This window comes from Pleurodeles waltl, chromosome 9 (assembly GCF_031143425.1).
Source record: "Pleurodeles waltl isolate 20211129_DDA chromosome 9, aPleWal1.hap1.20221129, whole genome shotgun sequence".
NCBI lineage: Eukaryota > Metazoa > Chordata > Amphibia > Caudata > Salamandridae > Pleurodeles > Pleurodeles waltl.
This window is the reverse complement of record NC_090448.1, coordinates 522638097-522654840: the sequence shown is the minus strand read 5'-3', so window position 1 is coordinate 522654840 and position 16744 is coordinate 522638097.

Below are 16744 nucleotides of genomic sequence, written 5' to 3'. Positions count from 1 at the left end.
AGGCTCCTTCCCCTTTTTGCTGGCTGGTGCAGGCTCCTTCCCCTTTAGTATTTGTGGCCTGGAATCCTTTCCACCACGAGTAGGTGCTGATGAAACTGGGCCTGTGGACTGTTTGGCTGAGGTGCTTGGCTGGGTTCTTGATACCCTAGCCATGCATGCAGGACGGGGGAGGGGTGAGGAAGAGGTGAATGGTGCAAAGGAAAAGCTTTTTAGGGACATTGGGGTGGGAAGAGGGAGAAGAAATGGGAGTGGAGGATGAGGGAGTGGTTGTTGGAGGTGTTTGCTGGATGTGGGTGCAGGTGCAAGGGTTGTATGCTCTTGTGAGGTGGGTGGCTGTTGGTGTCTGAGTGCTTGCGTTTTTGTACTTTAGCAGTGGGGACAGACACAGTGGGAGAGGACACGGGGGACGTGTGCATGGATGTTGTGGCGGTGTCTGCCAGTGAGGTTGGTGTTCTGGTTGGTGTGGAGATGATGCAGGTAGTGGATGATGATGTAGTGCATTCAGGAGTGAGTGTGGATGTAACTGGGTGGTAGGTGGAGGAGGAGGAGGAGGGGGAGACTGTGGAAATAGTGGATGTTGTTGTGTCTGCAACTGAATGGTGTTTGTGTGAGTGCCTGTGGGATGAAGTGTGGTGCTTGTGTTTGCCTGTGACTCTCTTGGGTGTTGTCCTGTGTGCATGCTCATCTGGCTGTGTGCTTGGGATGGGTTGGGGTTAAGGAGATTGGGACTGGGAACTGGAAGTTGGAGGGGGGACTGTTGAAACAGGGACAATTTTGCCATCAGACAGGAGACCAGAGCTTGGATCGATCTCTGTTGGGCTGCCAATCCACTGTGAATGCCCTCCAGGAATGCATTGGATTGCTGCATCTGGGCTGCCAGCCCCTGGATGGCATTCACAATGGTTGATTGCCCTACAGAGATGAATCTCCGGAGGTCAATAGCCTCCTCACTCAGTGCAGCAGGGCTCACTGGGGCAGGGCCTGAGGTGCCTGGGGCGAAGGAGATGCCCCCCTCCTGGGTGAGCGGGCACGGGCAACTCGCTGAGGGGCTGCTGAGAGGGCGGTGCTGGTACGGGGTTGGTTGCTTACAATTTGGGTAGGCAGTATTTCCCCTTCAGAACCTTTGCCACCAGAAGACCTATGCTGCTATGTCTAGCCTGGCCTAGGGGCACCCACTCACACACCCACCACCCAGATACCACCCCTGCAGCCATTTCCTTCAATGATGGCCACTGTACTCACCCCCTTGTGGCTGCTGTGATGCCCTCAAGTGCCCATCCAGCTCTGGATAAGCCACTGCCAGTATGCAGGCCATCCGGGGGATCAGGGTTCGACAGGCAACCCTTCCTCGCTGGGAGGCCATCCCCAGCTGGGACCCTGCAGTCTTCTGTGCCCGACGTCTCAGCTCCTCCCACTGTTTGCGACAGTGGGTGCTCTGCCTGCATAGACCCATAGGGTCTGCACCTCCTTGGCAATGGCACATCATATACCCTTCTTTTGATGGGCGCTGACCTGCAGAGGCAATACAGACAGGAGAACACCATTAGACAAACAGTCCAGCCTGTAGCAGGAATGGCCCACCCTACCTGTTTCCATTACTATTGGCACACACATAGCCCAGCACTCAAAGTGTACCCAGCCAAGAGGACATCCCTCCCCCCTTACACGAGGCCTTCACACACAACTTCATACATTCATGCCACATGCATTGTGCACACAGGGTACGGTTGGTCTGGAGGCCCATACAGCAGTCCGTATTGGGGTAGGACCCAATCCACCAGTCACTCCAACTCCTCTGAAGTGAAGGCTGGGGCCCTTTCCCCGGTACCACGGGCCATGGTAGGTTCCAGACACAGGTGACAGCACATGCAGTGTAGGTCCTCTCCTATGGAAGGTCAGGAAACAAGTGAGGAATCAGATATAAAATGGCGGTCATGTCCGCGGCGGTGCGTATCGTCTCCGCCGGCGTAGATCACCATTGGCCACTGTACCCCATAGGGCCCAATTTTAACCAATGATGAATTGCATGTCAGTTCCCGACCGCCTCCCGCCACAACATCAGCGGCATTACCTCACTTCCACCTGTCCCTCCACACGGGACAGGCAGACGCCATTTCGGGGGGGCAGGCCTATGGAATAATGCTGTGTCACAGGAGAAATAGGCACATACTGGACAAATCACACTGACCCATAACACGTTTACAGATTGCAGACTACTGTTGTGGCTCCATTGTTCAGTTTGTGACAGCCTCCTCACTCTTTTGTCCCTTAGATTCCTACCGCTGTGGATGAAGAGGAGATTGAGACATACCCCCATGTACAGACCCCTGGTGGACTTGGCTACACTGGAGAACAGGCACATAATACTCACCTATAGACTGGACAGGGCCACAATCACAAAGCTGTGTGCCCAATTGGATCCTGACCCGATATCTGCTATCCGTCATTCCACTGGGATCCCTCCTCTTGTGCAAGTGCTATCAGTTCTCCATTTCTAGCAACAGGTTCTTTCCAAATGACAGTGGGCTTGGCAGCAGGAATGTCACAGCCAATGTTCTCAATAGTGCGGACAAGAGTGTTGTCTGCCCTGATAAAACACATGTGCAGCTACATTGCATTCCCCCAGGTTGAGGATTTGGCCACTGTGAAGGTCGAGTTTTATGCAATGGGACATATCCCCAATATAATTGGGGCGATTGACGGAACACATATTGCATTTGCCCCCCCCCGCCAGAATGAATAGGTGTTTAGGAATTGTAAGAGTTTCCACTTCATGAATGTGCAGATGGTGTGCTTGGCGACCAGTATATCTCCCACGTCAATGCTAAGTATCCTGGGTCGATGCATGATGCCTTTGTCCTGAGGAATAGCAGCATCCCAAATGTGATGTCCCAACTACAGCGGCACAGGGTGTGGCTAATAGGTGAGCCCCGGTTCCCACCCAGTATCTGGCTGTTTCTGAACATTGATGTGTTTTCTCTCAACCATGAGGATATGACTATCTCTGAGCATTGATTGGATCTTTCTCAATACAAAGGAATAAAGAATTCTGCAACTTTCTTCATCGTGGACTTATTATTCGGAGTGCCCTGGTTGTGCTTTTGTTTTCACTTTGTATTTACAGCACGGGACATAGGTGGCATTTCCCTCCTGTGTTCTGTGCATCTCGATACTCATGGTGGTTGGGTATCTATACCAGGTTGACACCCTCCCCAGGACTCTACATTCGATAGATGAACTTTGTTTCTTTTCGTTTCAGATGTGCGACTTTCTAGCATCAACCACCGTGTAGTAACTTTGACTATTTCCCACCCAGTATATGTTGGTGTATGGCTATGGTGTTGGCCATATAGGATAGTGTGTGGCTAAATGTTGTCCCTCAATATTTGCAGGTGACTCAGGTTACCCAAACCTATCATGGCTCCTGACCACTGTGAGGAATACCAGGACAAGGCCAGAAGAACGTTATAATGAGGCACATAGGCAAACCAAAAGGATCATTGAAAGGACCATTGGCCTCCTGAAGGCCAGGTTCCGGTGCCTCCATCTAACAGGTGGATCCCTGTGCTACTCACCCAAGAAGGTCTGCCAGATAGTAGTGACATGCTGCATGTTGCACAACCTGGCCCTCAGACACCATGTCCCTTTTCTGCAGGAGGAGGAGACTGGAGATGTCCCTGTGGCAGCAGTAGACCCTGTGGACAGTCAGGATGAGGAGGCAGGGGATGAGGATGAGGACATCTGTAATCCATTAGTACTTGCAATGCCACACAGGTGAGACAGTGCAACTTTACATTTCAATGACTTTGGTTGTATTCTGTGTCGCATTGGCATGCTGTTATTTCCCACTTCTATGCCCCCTAACTGTTCCCTCTGGCTGTTCATTTTGCAGGTGGTGGTGATTTGACAAATACTCCTGGTGTGATCACAACAGACAGCTACAGGTAATTAATTCTATGATCATTCTATGTACAGTTCATTCGCAATGGTTGAACCTGCTTCAATCAATACATATTTGAAATACATCACATTCTTGAAATGGATTTTTATCAAAGGGTTTACTGAAGTGTTAATATATAGAGAGGAAAGTGCAATGGGATGGGGTGATGATGGAGGAAAGTCCAGGATATTGTTCCAGTCTGTTCGTAGCACAGGTGCATTGTCCAAGGCAACATAGGAAGGGGAGCAATGGCATGTCAAGGTGGACAGTGTGACATGGTGGGACACAAGGGGGACAATCAGGAGAGTCTCATTTCCTGGTGGGATTCTCAGCAAGTGTCTCTGGCTTCTGTCTGGATCGCAGGGAACGTTTTCTGGGTGGTTCACCTTTTGCAGGGGAGGGGTGCTGGTTGCCTGTGAGTCCTGTGGTGGGGCCTCCTGGCCACTAGCGGCAGTGGAAGTGGAAGGCTGTTCAGATGACTGGCTAGTGGCAGGGGCCCACTGGTGTGACACTGCCTCCCTCATAATGTTGGCCATGTCTGCCAGCACACCTGCTATGGAGAGCATGGTGTTGTCGATGGCCTGCAAGCCCTCCCTGATCCCCTGATACTGTCCCTCTTGCAGCCGCCTGTTCTCCTGCATGTTGTCTAGGATCTGGCCCATCATGTCCTGGGAATGTTGATAGGCTCCCAGGATCTCTGAGAGTGCCTCCTGGAGAGTCGGTTCCCTGGTCCTGTCCTCCCCGTGGTGCACAGCAGTCCTCCCAGTGTCCATGGTGGCCTGTGCCTCTGTCCCCTGAACCGTGTGCCTACTGCCATTGATTCCAGGTCCCTGGCTGTCTTGGGTGCGAGGTGTGGCCTGGGGTCCCTCTACAGGTGGGCACACTGCTGATTGACGTGTCCTGGGGACAGAGGTTTGGGGACGCTGGGTCGGTACTGTGGTGTTGGTTCCTGATGGGGGACGCTCTGTGGTGGTCTGTGACTGAGCTTGGGTAACCAGCTGTCCAGTGGTCCCTGATGGGCCAGGTAGATCGTCCAGATCCTGAAGACCAGAGTTACTGTCATCACTGTGGGCCTCTTCTGTTGGCGGACTGGATAGTGCTGGCACCTCCTCTCCAGTGACATTGGCTGGGGTACCTGTGGGGATGTAAATGATGTGTTATGGTTAATGTGTATGACATATTGTTCATCCCTGGCTTCCCCTCTATGGTTGGTGTTGCCCTGGCAGCTTTTACTTGTGTATGCCGGTGTATGGTGGGATTGTTAGTTCTCTATGTTGTGCATGCTTTAGTGATGAGTGTACATTTAGGGCTGTGAGGGGTGTCCACGCACTGGTAAAGCATGCAGGGCTTGGCATTTGGATTAGTGAGATGTGATGGTGGAGTGTGTGGGATGTAGTGGGGTGATGGAGTGAGGGTGAGGGTATGTGATGGCATGCAGGTATGTGGGGTGATAATTGTTGAAAGTTGACTTACCAGAGTCCAGTCCTCCTCCGACTCCGGCCGGGCCCTCAGGATGCAGTATTGCCAAGACTTGCTCCTCCCATGCTGTGAGTTGTGGGGGAGGAGGTGGGGGTCCACTGCCAGTCCTCTGTATAGCGAGCTGTTGTCTTGCTGCTATGGAACGTACTTTCCCCCATAGGTTGTTCCACCTCTTCCTGATGTTGTCCCTTGGTCTTGGGTGCTGTCCCACGGTGTTGACCCTGTCCACAATTCTCCGCCATAGCTCGATATTCCTTGCTATTGATATCTGCTGCACCTGTGCTACAAACAGCTGTGGCTCTACCCTGACGATTTCCTCCACCATGACCCTTAACTCCTCCTGAGTGAAACAGGGATGACTTTGTGATGCAATGGGTGTTATGTGATGTGTGTTGGTGAGGGTGTGTTGGGTAATGTGTTAAGGTGTGTGAAATGGGGTGCATGAGGGATGTATGGGTGTATGTGGTGTGTGTATGTAGTTGTGTCTGTGGTCTTGGTGTCAGTCTTGTGCCAATGATATGTAATTGTAAAGGGTTGTGGATAATGTGGGTGTGTGTTTTATAGTGGAGTGGGTGTGTGGTGTGTGTATGGGTGTCAGGTGTGTGTTGTTTGAATTGTCCAATGTGATGTTGTTTTGTCTATGGGTGTCCATTGTGAGCGCGGCGGTATGTACCGCCAATGGTTTACCGACATTAAATGTCCGCTGTGGTGACTCGTGGGTCATAATGTGGTGGGCGTTGTTCTGTTGGCATAACGGTGTGGGTTTTGAGACCGCCAGTTTATCACTGACCTTTGGTCTGGCGGATTTGTGTCTGTGGCTGAATTCTGGCGGATTGATGTTTGTGTGTCATAATATGGTGAACGGATATCTGCCGCTGAGGTGGTGAGCTGGTGGCCGTCAGCATGGCGGTAAGCGGGATTTACAGCCAGGGTCATAATAAGGGCCTTAGTTTTATGTTATAATCTGTCTGGTTTACTAGGTCGATCGGGCATGGTAGACAAGTTAGAGTGTGAGTCAAAGTGAGTGAAAGAAAATTTCGACTGAGATCTGGCGAGTACTATGTGCACCAGCTCAGACCCACTGATCAGTTGAGAGTAAAATTTGCAGGTCGAATTTTGCTTGCTAATCTGGGAGACTGAGAAAATATAAGTAGCTGTAAGTACGGGAAGAGACGTCAGTGAAAAATCCGTAAAGTTTCTGAAGTGATTGTGTTACCTTTCCTGTAGTAAACCAGCAGATTTGTTTTTTGGTTTTGATTAGTGCTTGCAATATTGCATTAGATTTGTGTGAATTGGACTTTGGGAGGACAAACCACAAGACTTTTTCAGCCGCAGTACGAGTAATTGTGACGTCATTGAAGCCGAGCTGGGTAGGTCGGTTAGTGAGAAGGCTCGTGCATGGATTGGCTGCCGTTCGTGAAAGGCAAATATTTGAGAAAGTAGGTGAAGAGAATTCTGGGATTAAAAGTCACTTCCTGATTTGATTTTGAATAATAAAAAAATGTCAAAAAGATGAAATCTTTCAAAGCTTTAAAGAGTGTTTTAAGGGGAGATACGTACATTACAACAAGTATAGGTGAAGCTACACTGCCAGAAGGTACACCAGCTTACATTGTAATGGAAGATAAGGGTGTTGTGCCATGTCTTTGGCTAAAGCAATGGTGCAAAGTGACAGCGAAGGATGGGACCTTAGCATTTCCTGCAAATGGGACGTTCAATCTGAGGGTTCTAGAGCATTTAAGGATGGTGCTATATGAATCAAAGACCCTTCCGAGACCAGCACAGTTTGAGGCATTTAACGATTTGGGAGCTAGTAATCGGACAGCAACAGAAATTTGAGAGGAGAATGAGAAAAGCAGAAATGACTTTAACAGAGGCTAGGTGGGACAGTGCTCAGAGAGTTTGGAGTATGGAGACTTTACACAGAATTAAGTTGTTTCCAGCAATTATGCAGGACAATGAGAAGGAAGGAAGGAAAGCTACTAGAAAAACTAACAGAAGCCCGTCTAAAAATAGGGAGGCTAGGAAATATTCAACAGTGGAGGAAGAATCAAATGATGATGAGTTTATTTTACAGTTATTGAGAAATCGACCACCACCATATGCACCTGAGAGTGCTCCGAGTTCCAGTGCTGATCTTCAATTCCGACACAGGCTAATGGGATAGTGAGTCCGATGCAGGTTAATGCTAGCCTGACACAGAATACGATGCAGAGTGGTCTTAACGTGCCTACGACTCCAGTAGTGCATAATCAGGTGCAGCCGCCACAGGTTCCGAGAATTTACCCCAATGTGCCCATTATGGAAACAAATTCGAATTTAATGGTGCTTACGGAACAGCTTTTCTCGAGACCAATCTTGATTCAGACTGAACCAATTTCACTTTTACTGCCCCAAGTGCAGCCACAAGTCGTGCAGAGATTCGCTCCAGTAACAGGGACACAGTCAGAGATTACTCCAATGATGGATCAGAACATGGGAGTTACTCTCCCACAAAACTTAAGTACCAGAACAACCCCAGATGCTATATCTTTACCTATTACTGTTGGTCCAGCCATACCGCTATTTGCACACAAAAAATCTAGTTTAGGTGAACAGGGTGTCATGACACAGAATGTAACGAGGGGAAGACATAACAACAATGTTCGAGTAGTCTCTCCGGTGGTACAGACTTTTGATGGATCAAGATCACTGTTGGACCTTAGTCCATTCAGAGTACTTCCAGATATTAGGCTAGGGTCAAACATTAGCCAGAGTTTGAATTATTGACACCGCACACCCCAAATGCAGTTGCACAGCAGGTGGCACCAGTCCAAGCCAGTAACATTTTGCCGCAAGGATTAGCCGCTCAGCAGTTGACTGAATGGTTAGAAAAGCTGAATACCCCTCAGGTTGCTCCTAAGGGAAAGGAGTGTTTGAATTATGCGAGGCTAAGCATGGAAGCGGGTGAGTTCATTGAAGGAACTATGGGTGTGAATAAGTTAGAATCCCACACAGAGGCAAAATTGAGATATTTGTGCCCGAAGATTACGAGGGAGGTGAGTAAAGTGCATCAGAAGCTAGCAGACCTGGCAAGAAAGTATGGCATAGAAATAGAGAAAACGAAGCATTTGAAAAGGAGATACAGATTCGATTTTGAGACTAAGGATTTTGAACACGAGTTCTGCCGGAATGAAGGTACACCTCAAGGAATTGCTTCAAAGTGCACAGGCCTGGGAAGCATTAGACAAATGGGAAGGCAGATGGGTAAAGAAAAGAGACAAGAGGAAAAGGGATTCTGTAGAGCTGACTGCAAATGTGCAGCAAGGCCAAGATCCAGTAAATATTTTACCAATAACAGAGATTCCAGGAGGGAATTTTGTTCATGTCCCTTGGAGCAGAAGTGATATTCTTTCATTTATGATTGATTATCCAAAACTGGGAGAGAAGCCAGTGGAGTGGTACCAGCAGAGCAGACAGACAGGTTTGTAATGCTTGCAAAGTGCTTGTTGGAGGACTTGAGCACATTACTAGAGATAGTGGTTCCATCTGATCTGTGGATAGAATGTAAAAGGAGTATAGATTGGCCAACAAGCGAACCAGAGAGAGACAAGAATGCAGGTGCACCGTCTCCCGAGGTAATGAAATATCACCATAAGGTGATTGAATTTTTGAAAATGAGAATTTCACCCAAAAATTTTGATTGGCAGAGGATTGACAGGACAGCTCAGGAAGCAAAGGAGTCGATATATGCATTTTACGAGATTGTTGTAAGCATTTAAGCATTACAGTGGTACATAGACAATTGAGGCAAAAGACAATGCATTTTGTATTCAGATTTGTGGAAGGGTTGAGACCTGAAATGGCCAGATGATTAAGAGTCATTTTATTTGCTGGCAAGCAAATGCGATTGATGAGGTGTTGCAGTATGCAAAATACTGTAGTGATGAAATTGAGTTGAAGCAGAGAAAGCTGAAAGAAAAGGCGATGGTGATGCAGATTAAAGCTGCTCAAACGGGTATGCAAGGAAATTTTCCACAACAGTTACTGCAGCACCAGTAGGGGAACATGATGTTTCAGCCCCAAATGAGAGGTAGAGGTCGCAGATGAAATGTGAATCGCGATCTAGATTCAGGTACTGTGTTGGTTCAGAATTATGTGAAGGAAATGAAGAAGTTATTGCCTTGTCACGTTTGCGGAGCCGTCAGACATTGGAAACGGGAGTGTCCGATGATGTTGCAGGAAGGTGTTGTTCAGCAGAGTAATTACATCAATTCGTTCCAGAACATGAGAGGGTCAAGAGTGAGAGGTCCTAACCCAAATTTTCAAAATACTGTGAGTCAAATGCAGAATTTTTAACCCATGCGGCAGGTGCAAATGCCACGTGTACAAATGTCACACTTGCAACTGATGCCGCAGCAGGATTCCATGGTACCTACACAACAAATTCAGATACCTCAAGCCCCAATGGAGCAGCAGCAAATGATGCTTTCTCAACAGGTCACAAGTCAGGGGCTTAACCAAAGTAATAACACAGTACACCAATTCCTGTTGCACAGTGAGAATGGAATAAATGATGATTTGATGAGCGAAAGTTCAGATGAGGAGCCATGTGTGCTTGTAACCTCTTTAGAAGTAGATCAGAGAGGTCCCTATGTGAAGGGAAAAGTCATAGGTTACAGAATTTAATTTCTGGTTGACACTGGAGCTACACGCTCTACAGTGAGAAGTGTGTGAGTTCCAAACCTGCCCCTTTAAGGGAGAACAGTTCAGATTGTAGGAGTGGCGAATCAGTATTTAAATAACCCGATTATAGAACCGGTTCAGGTTAAAATTGGTAACTTTCAGGGATTGCACAAATTCATAGTTTGTGATTTGAGTCCAGTATCCCTGCTGGGAAGAGACTTGCTGTGTAAAAAAAATGTTTGTTTACTTATTCAAATGATGGAATTGAGATTCAGATTAATAAAAATGATGAAGATGACCAAGCCCCCGAGAAAGAGTGTGAAACTACAAATGAAGAATATCCTCTGATTGAATTCTTCCCTCTGTTCACAGTGAAGGAGCTTCATCCCAAATTGTAGGGAACGGTTAAAGAGAAGGTGTGGGATCTGACAGGAAAAGAGATAGGACTGATAAAGGGAGTTAAGCCAGTTAAAGTTACTGTAAAGCTGAATGCAGTGTTTTCTCAACTTCCTCAGTACCACATGCCACAAGAAGTCCTTATGAAGGTCACCAAGATAATTGCAGACTTTGTGAAACAAGGGGTCTTGAAGGAAGTATTGAGCAGCCCATGTAATGCACCGATAGTGGGTTTGCAAAAGCCCTGTGTGAAAGTTCAAATTTCAAAGATTTGAGAAAAATAAATGAGATTGTGGTCAAATGTTGTTCCGTGGTACCAAATCCAGCTGTGATAATGCTTCAGATTCCATGTGATGCTGAGTGGTGCACTGTCATTGATTTGTCACAAGACTTCTTTTCTGTGCCTCTTAATGAGGACAGCCAATTTCTGTTTTGTTTCAAGTTTTTGGACCGAGTTTATTGTTGGTGCAGAATTCATCAGGGGTTTTCAGAGTTCCCTTCCATATTCAATCAGATCGTGAAGAAAAATTTGGAGTCATTGGAGTTACTTTTCTAATCAACTTTGGTACAGTAGATTGATGATTTGCTGATTGCGTCCAAAACAAGGGAGGAGGGCAGGTGCGATATGATTGCCTTGCTGAATCATTTGGGAAAGAATGGTCATAAAGGGGGTGATTCTGACCCCGGCGGTCCTTGGCGGTTTGGCTGCGGTCAGAAGAGGAAAACCGGCGGTCTCCCGCCGGTTTTCCGCTGCCCACATGAATCCGCCATGGCGGCGCAGCTTGCTGCGCCGCCATGGGGATTCAGACACCCCATACCGCCATTCTGTTCCTGACGGTTCGCCCGCCAGGAACAGGATGGCGGTATGGGGTGTCGTGGGGCCCCTGGGGGCCCCTGCAGTGCCCATGCCAATGGCATGAGCACTGCAGGGGCCCCCGTAAGAGGGCCCCACAAAGAATTTCACTGTCTGCTTTGCAGACACTGAAATTCGCGACGGGTGCAACTGCACCCGTCGCACCTTCCCACTCCGCCGGCTCCATTCGGAGCCGGCTTCCTCGTGGGAAGGGTGTTTCCCACTGGGCTGGCGGGCGGCCTTTTGGCGGTCACCCGCCAGCCCAGTGGGAAACCCAGAATAACCGCAGCGGTCTTCTGACCGCGGTGCGGTATTCTGGAGGAGGGAACTCTGGCGGGCGGCCTCCGCCGCCCGCCAGAGTTAGAATCACCCCCAAAGTGTCTCGGCTTAAATTGCAATACTGTAAAAAAGAAGTGAAATACTTGGGTCACCAGATTGAGAAGTGATCGAGAAAGATATACAGAGAAAGGGTTACGACCATATTTCTGTGACCTCAGTCTGGAAGAGACAATGGCTCGTGTGTCTGGGGAAAGGGCCCCTGCCTTCACATCGGAGAAGTTGGAGAAACTCGTGGATGGGGTCCTCCCCCAGTACACACTACTCTACGGTCCTCCAGACAAACAGGTAAGTACACTGGGAGCATGCTGTATGGGCTATGCATGGGGTGGGGGAGAGTGGGGTGGGTGAAAGATAGGGTGGGGGAGGATGAGGCGTGCATGAAGCAACGGTGAGTGCATGTGCCACATGGCAAGGGTAGGGATGCGGGCCAATGACTGTGACAGTGCAGTTGGTAATAACTTCTCTTTTTCCCCTGTACAATTCCTGTAGGTCAGCGCCCACCAGAAGAAGGATATTTGGCGTGCCATCGCCAAGGACGTCCGTACCCTGGGGGTCTATCACAGACGGAGCACCCACTGCTGTAAGAGATGGGAGGACATTCCCCGCTGGAGCAAGAAGACGGCTGAGGCCCAGCTGGGGATGGCCTCCCAATGTGGGAGGGGTGCCCGTCGGACCATGACCCCCCCTGATGTTCAGGATCCTGGCGGTGGCGTACCCGGAGTTGGATGGTCACTTGAGGGCATCACAGCAGCAACAAGGGGATGAGTACACTCTCATTCTGCTGATTCAGCGTGCAGTGGAGGTGTCTGGGTGGGGGACGTGGGCTGTGGGTTCCCCTAGGCCAGGGTGAGTGTGCTAGTTAGGTCCCCTTTTTCAGGCAGGCCCTGTGGCACCCCACCCCACCTGGATACAGTGCCAACTACACCTAGTCAGGCTCCTGTGATATCCATGTGTGCAGATTTCGGCCATAGCCTTGTAGGCCATGTCCCAGGGATTGCATAGTGGACCCCAAGTGCGCGGCGTAGTGCAGGAGGCTTCTGTGTCTGTCGTGTCTGCCAACGGTAGTGGTAATGCATGCACTCAACAAGTCTTTCTTCTGTCGTCCCCCCCCCTTTTTGTGGTCTCCTTGTTCTTGGGTGCATTAGCATCATCAGGTAGAGGTGCTGTGGCACCGGAGCAGGAGTGAGCTGCATCCCACATGGCGCTGGAGGGCGACACTACAGAGTTTGATTTCACCAGTGGGACGGAGGGCGAGGGGAACTCCACGGCAGGGACAGGAGCTGACACCAGTGATATGGACTGGTCTTCTGATGGGAGCTCCCTTGTTGTGGCGGGCCCATTTGTGCCCCCCCATCTACAGGTATAGCCGCCACCCCCCCTTCCAGCACCGCCCTCCCAGCAGCCCCCCAGCCTTTGCCCCGTGCCCGCTCACCCAGGAGGGTGGGCATCTCCTTCACCCCAGACACCTCAGCCCCTGCCCCTGTGACCCCTGCTGCCCTCAGTGAGGAGGCCATTGACCTCCTCAGGTCCCTCACTGTTGGGCAGTCTACCATGTTGAATGCTATCCAGGGTGTAGACAGGCAGTTGCAACAAACCAATACATTCCTGGAGGGCATTCATTCTGGTCAGGCAGCCCTTCAGCAAGCTTATCAGACTCTGGCCTCAGCACTGATGGCAGCCATTGTCCCTGTCTCTAGCCTCCCCCCTCCAACTTCCTCCACCCAGACCCACACCCCTGTACCTCAGCCTACCCCAAGCACACCATCAGACCAGCATGCACACACCCCAACACACAAAGGAAGCTCAGGCAAACATAAGCACCACACATCCCACAGGCTCTCACGCAAACATCACACACATGCAGACAAAGCAACATCCACTGCCTCCACTGTGTCCCCCTCCTCCTTGTCTCCCTCCTCCCTCCCAGTCTCGTCTCCACTCACACCTGCATGCACTACTTTTACAGCCACTACTTCCATCACCAGCACACACACCACCACACCCCGCTCACGTGCAGTCACCACCCCCACTACCATTCACACATCCCCTGTTTCCTCTCCCAGTGTGTCTGTAACACCACCTCCCAAGGTACACAAACGCAGGCACACACCCACCCAACAGCCATTCACCTCACGACAGCCTCCAGCACGTGCACCTTCACCCAAAGTCACCAAATGTACACCTCCTACAACCACAACCTCTTCCTCCACTCCCAAACCCCCTCCAGCTACCCATCCCAGTGTTCCCAAGAAACTTTTCCTGTCCACCCTTGACCTCTTTCCCTCACCTCCCCCACCCCGTCGGTCTCCTAGGGCCAGACTCTCCAGTTCCCAACCTAGCACCTCAGACACGACATCGGCAGGATCAGTGGTGCCAGTAGTCATCGGATTCTGGAGTGCACCAGGCAACAGGGCAGCCAGTGTGGCAATGAGCCACAGCAGGGACAGTCCCCCACCTGTCAAGCATCAAAAGTTGGCCATTGCCCGGCGGGAGAGGGGGAAGACACCAGCCACCAAAGCTGCTCCCAGGGGTACAGGTGGGAGTGTGGAGTCAGCTGCGACACCTTCCAAGGTGGGGAAGGTGCACAAGAAACCTGGCAAGTCTGGGAAGATCGGCACGGTGGAGAAGACCGCCATCAGCCCCGCTGCCCAGGAGAAGACCGCCATCAGCCCCGCTGCCCAGGAGGCGACCGCCATCAGCCCCGCTGCCCAGGAGAAGACCGCCATCAGCCCGGTGCCCAGGAGGTGACAGCCATCAGCCCCGCTGCCCAGGAGGCGACTGCCATCAGCCCCGTTGACCAAGAGGCGACCGCCATCAGCCCTGCTGCCCAAGAGGCGACCGCCATCAGCCCCGCTGCCCAGGAGGTGACCGCCAGCAGCAGCCTCGCAGGCCCAGACAGGACCGCCAGCACCAGCCCCGCTGGCCAGGAGGCGACCGCCAGCAGCAGCCCCACAGGCCCAGACAGGACCGGCAGCACCAGCCCCGCTGGCCAGGAGGTGACCGCCATCAGCAGCCCCGCAGGCCCAGACAGGACCGCCAGCAGCTGAGTCGCTGCCAAGGATACCTACAAGCACCGCTGCAAAGGACACTGCCGCCACAAGCACCGCTGCCAAGGACACCGCCGCCACAAGCACCGCTGCACAGAACACCGCCGCCACAAGCACCGCTGCAAAGGACACCGCCGCCACAAGCACCGCTGCAAAGGACACCGCCGCCACAAGCACCGCTGCCAAGGACACCACTGCCAAGGACACCGCCGCCACAAGCACCGCTGAACAGGACACTGCCGCCACAAGCACCGCTGGCCCATGAGCGCCAAGAGCACTGACGCTACTGACTCCACCATGAGCAGGATGAAGCACTATGAGCACCCAGCCCCCTCCAGAACCAGTGGAGTATCACATCCACTACCTCAGTCCTTGGCAGGATGAAGCACTCTGGACACAAAGGCCCCTCCAGAACCAGTGGAGTATCACATCCACTACCTCAGTCCTTGGCAGGATGAGGCACTCAGGGCACAAAGCCCCCTCCAGAACCAGTAGAGATTTAAATCCACTACCTCAGTCCTTGGCAGGATGAAGCACTCTGGGCACAAAGCCCTCTCCAGAACCAGTGGAGTATCACATCCAATACCTCAGTCCTTGGCAGGATGAAGCACTCTGGGCACCAAGCCCCCTCCAGAACCAGTGGAGTATCACATCCACTACCTCAGTCCTTGGCAGGATGAAGCACTCTGGGCACAAAGCACTCTCCAGAGCCAGTGAAGATTTACATCCACTACCTCAGTCCTTGGCAGGATGAAGCACTCTGGGCACAAAGCCCCCTCCAGAACCAGTGGAGACTGTTATCCACTTGAGAGACTGTGGCTTTGCACTCCCCAGGATTGAACAGTGGGCAAACCACCCACTGTAGAGACTTGAGAGACTGTGGCTTTGCACCCCCCAGGATTGAACAGTGGGCAAACCACCCACTGTAGAGACTTGAGAGACTGTGGTTTTGCACTCCCCAGGATTGAACAGTGGGCATGTGGCCGCCTCGTGGATATGGCGTCGTGCACTCAACCGGCTGAGGTGCCCCCCCTTTCCCTTCCCCCTGAGGTGCCTGTTTTATTTCTATAAGATGCCCCTGCAGTGTTCTTTCCGTCATGTTCGGGTACCTTGTGTGGGCCTCGCCCATGCAGTGTGGGCCCAGTGTTCCACGGACTTAAATGGTGCAATACCTGGACTTCTGTTCTTGGTGTATATATTTGTTAATAGTGTATATATATTTTTGCGTACTGGATTTTCATAGATTACAATGGTTACACTCATTTCCTTTTGTCTTTGCATTCTTCCGGGGGGGTTGGCGGGTGTAACTGTAATATATCATGCTGTATTAGTGTGTGTGTTGTAGTGGGTGAGGGTGGGGTGGGGGTGTTGCATATTGCGTGTGTGTGTCTCTGTTTTTTCCCTCCCCCCTCCCCTCTGTCGTAGGTGCAGTACTCACCGTGGTCTTCGCCGCCAGCGTTCGTGCTCCTTGTAGAGGAGCAAGAAGATAAAGGCTGGGAAAATGTGAAGCTCTGGTTCCATGGCGTCCTCGTGGGGTGCGTAGAGGTGAGGTCACCAGAAAAGGTGGCGGATTGGTAGGTTATGATACTGTGGGTGGTATATTGTCCTCCGCCTGTCTGTTGGCGGTGACTGCCGCGCTGTTTGTTTGTACCGCCGTGGCGGTCGGAGTGTTAAAGTGGCTGTCTTTGTTGGCGGTTTCCGCCACAGTCGTAATTCAATTTTTTTTACCGCCGGCCTGTTGGCGGTTTTAGCGCCGCTTTAACACCGACTGCCAGGGTTGTAATGACCACCTATGTGTCAAATCCCGTACTTTGCCGGACTTCAGTGCCCCGAATCCTTTCAGTGGAATGTTATAATGACAATATGTTTTACCTTCTTCTATAACGTTAGGATAGTTCATGGCTGTATGTCATTGAACCAAAACTACTAGCAATAATTCAGGATCGAGCAATTAAAAATAAGCAAATGATTCAGATCTTCTGTCGATGTTGAAATATAAAAATCTTTCCTGACGTTCTTTTAAGC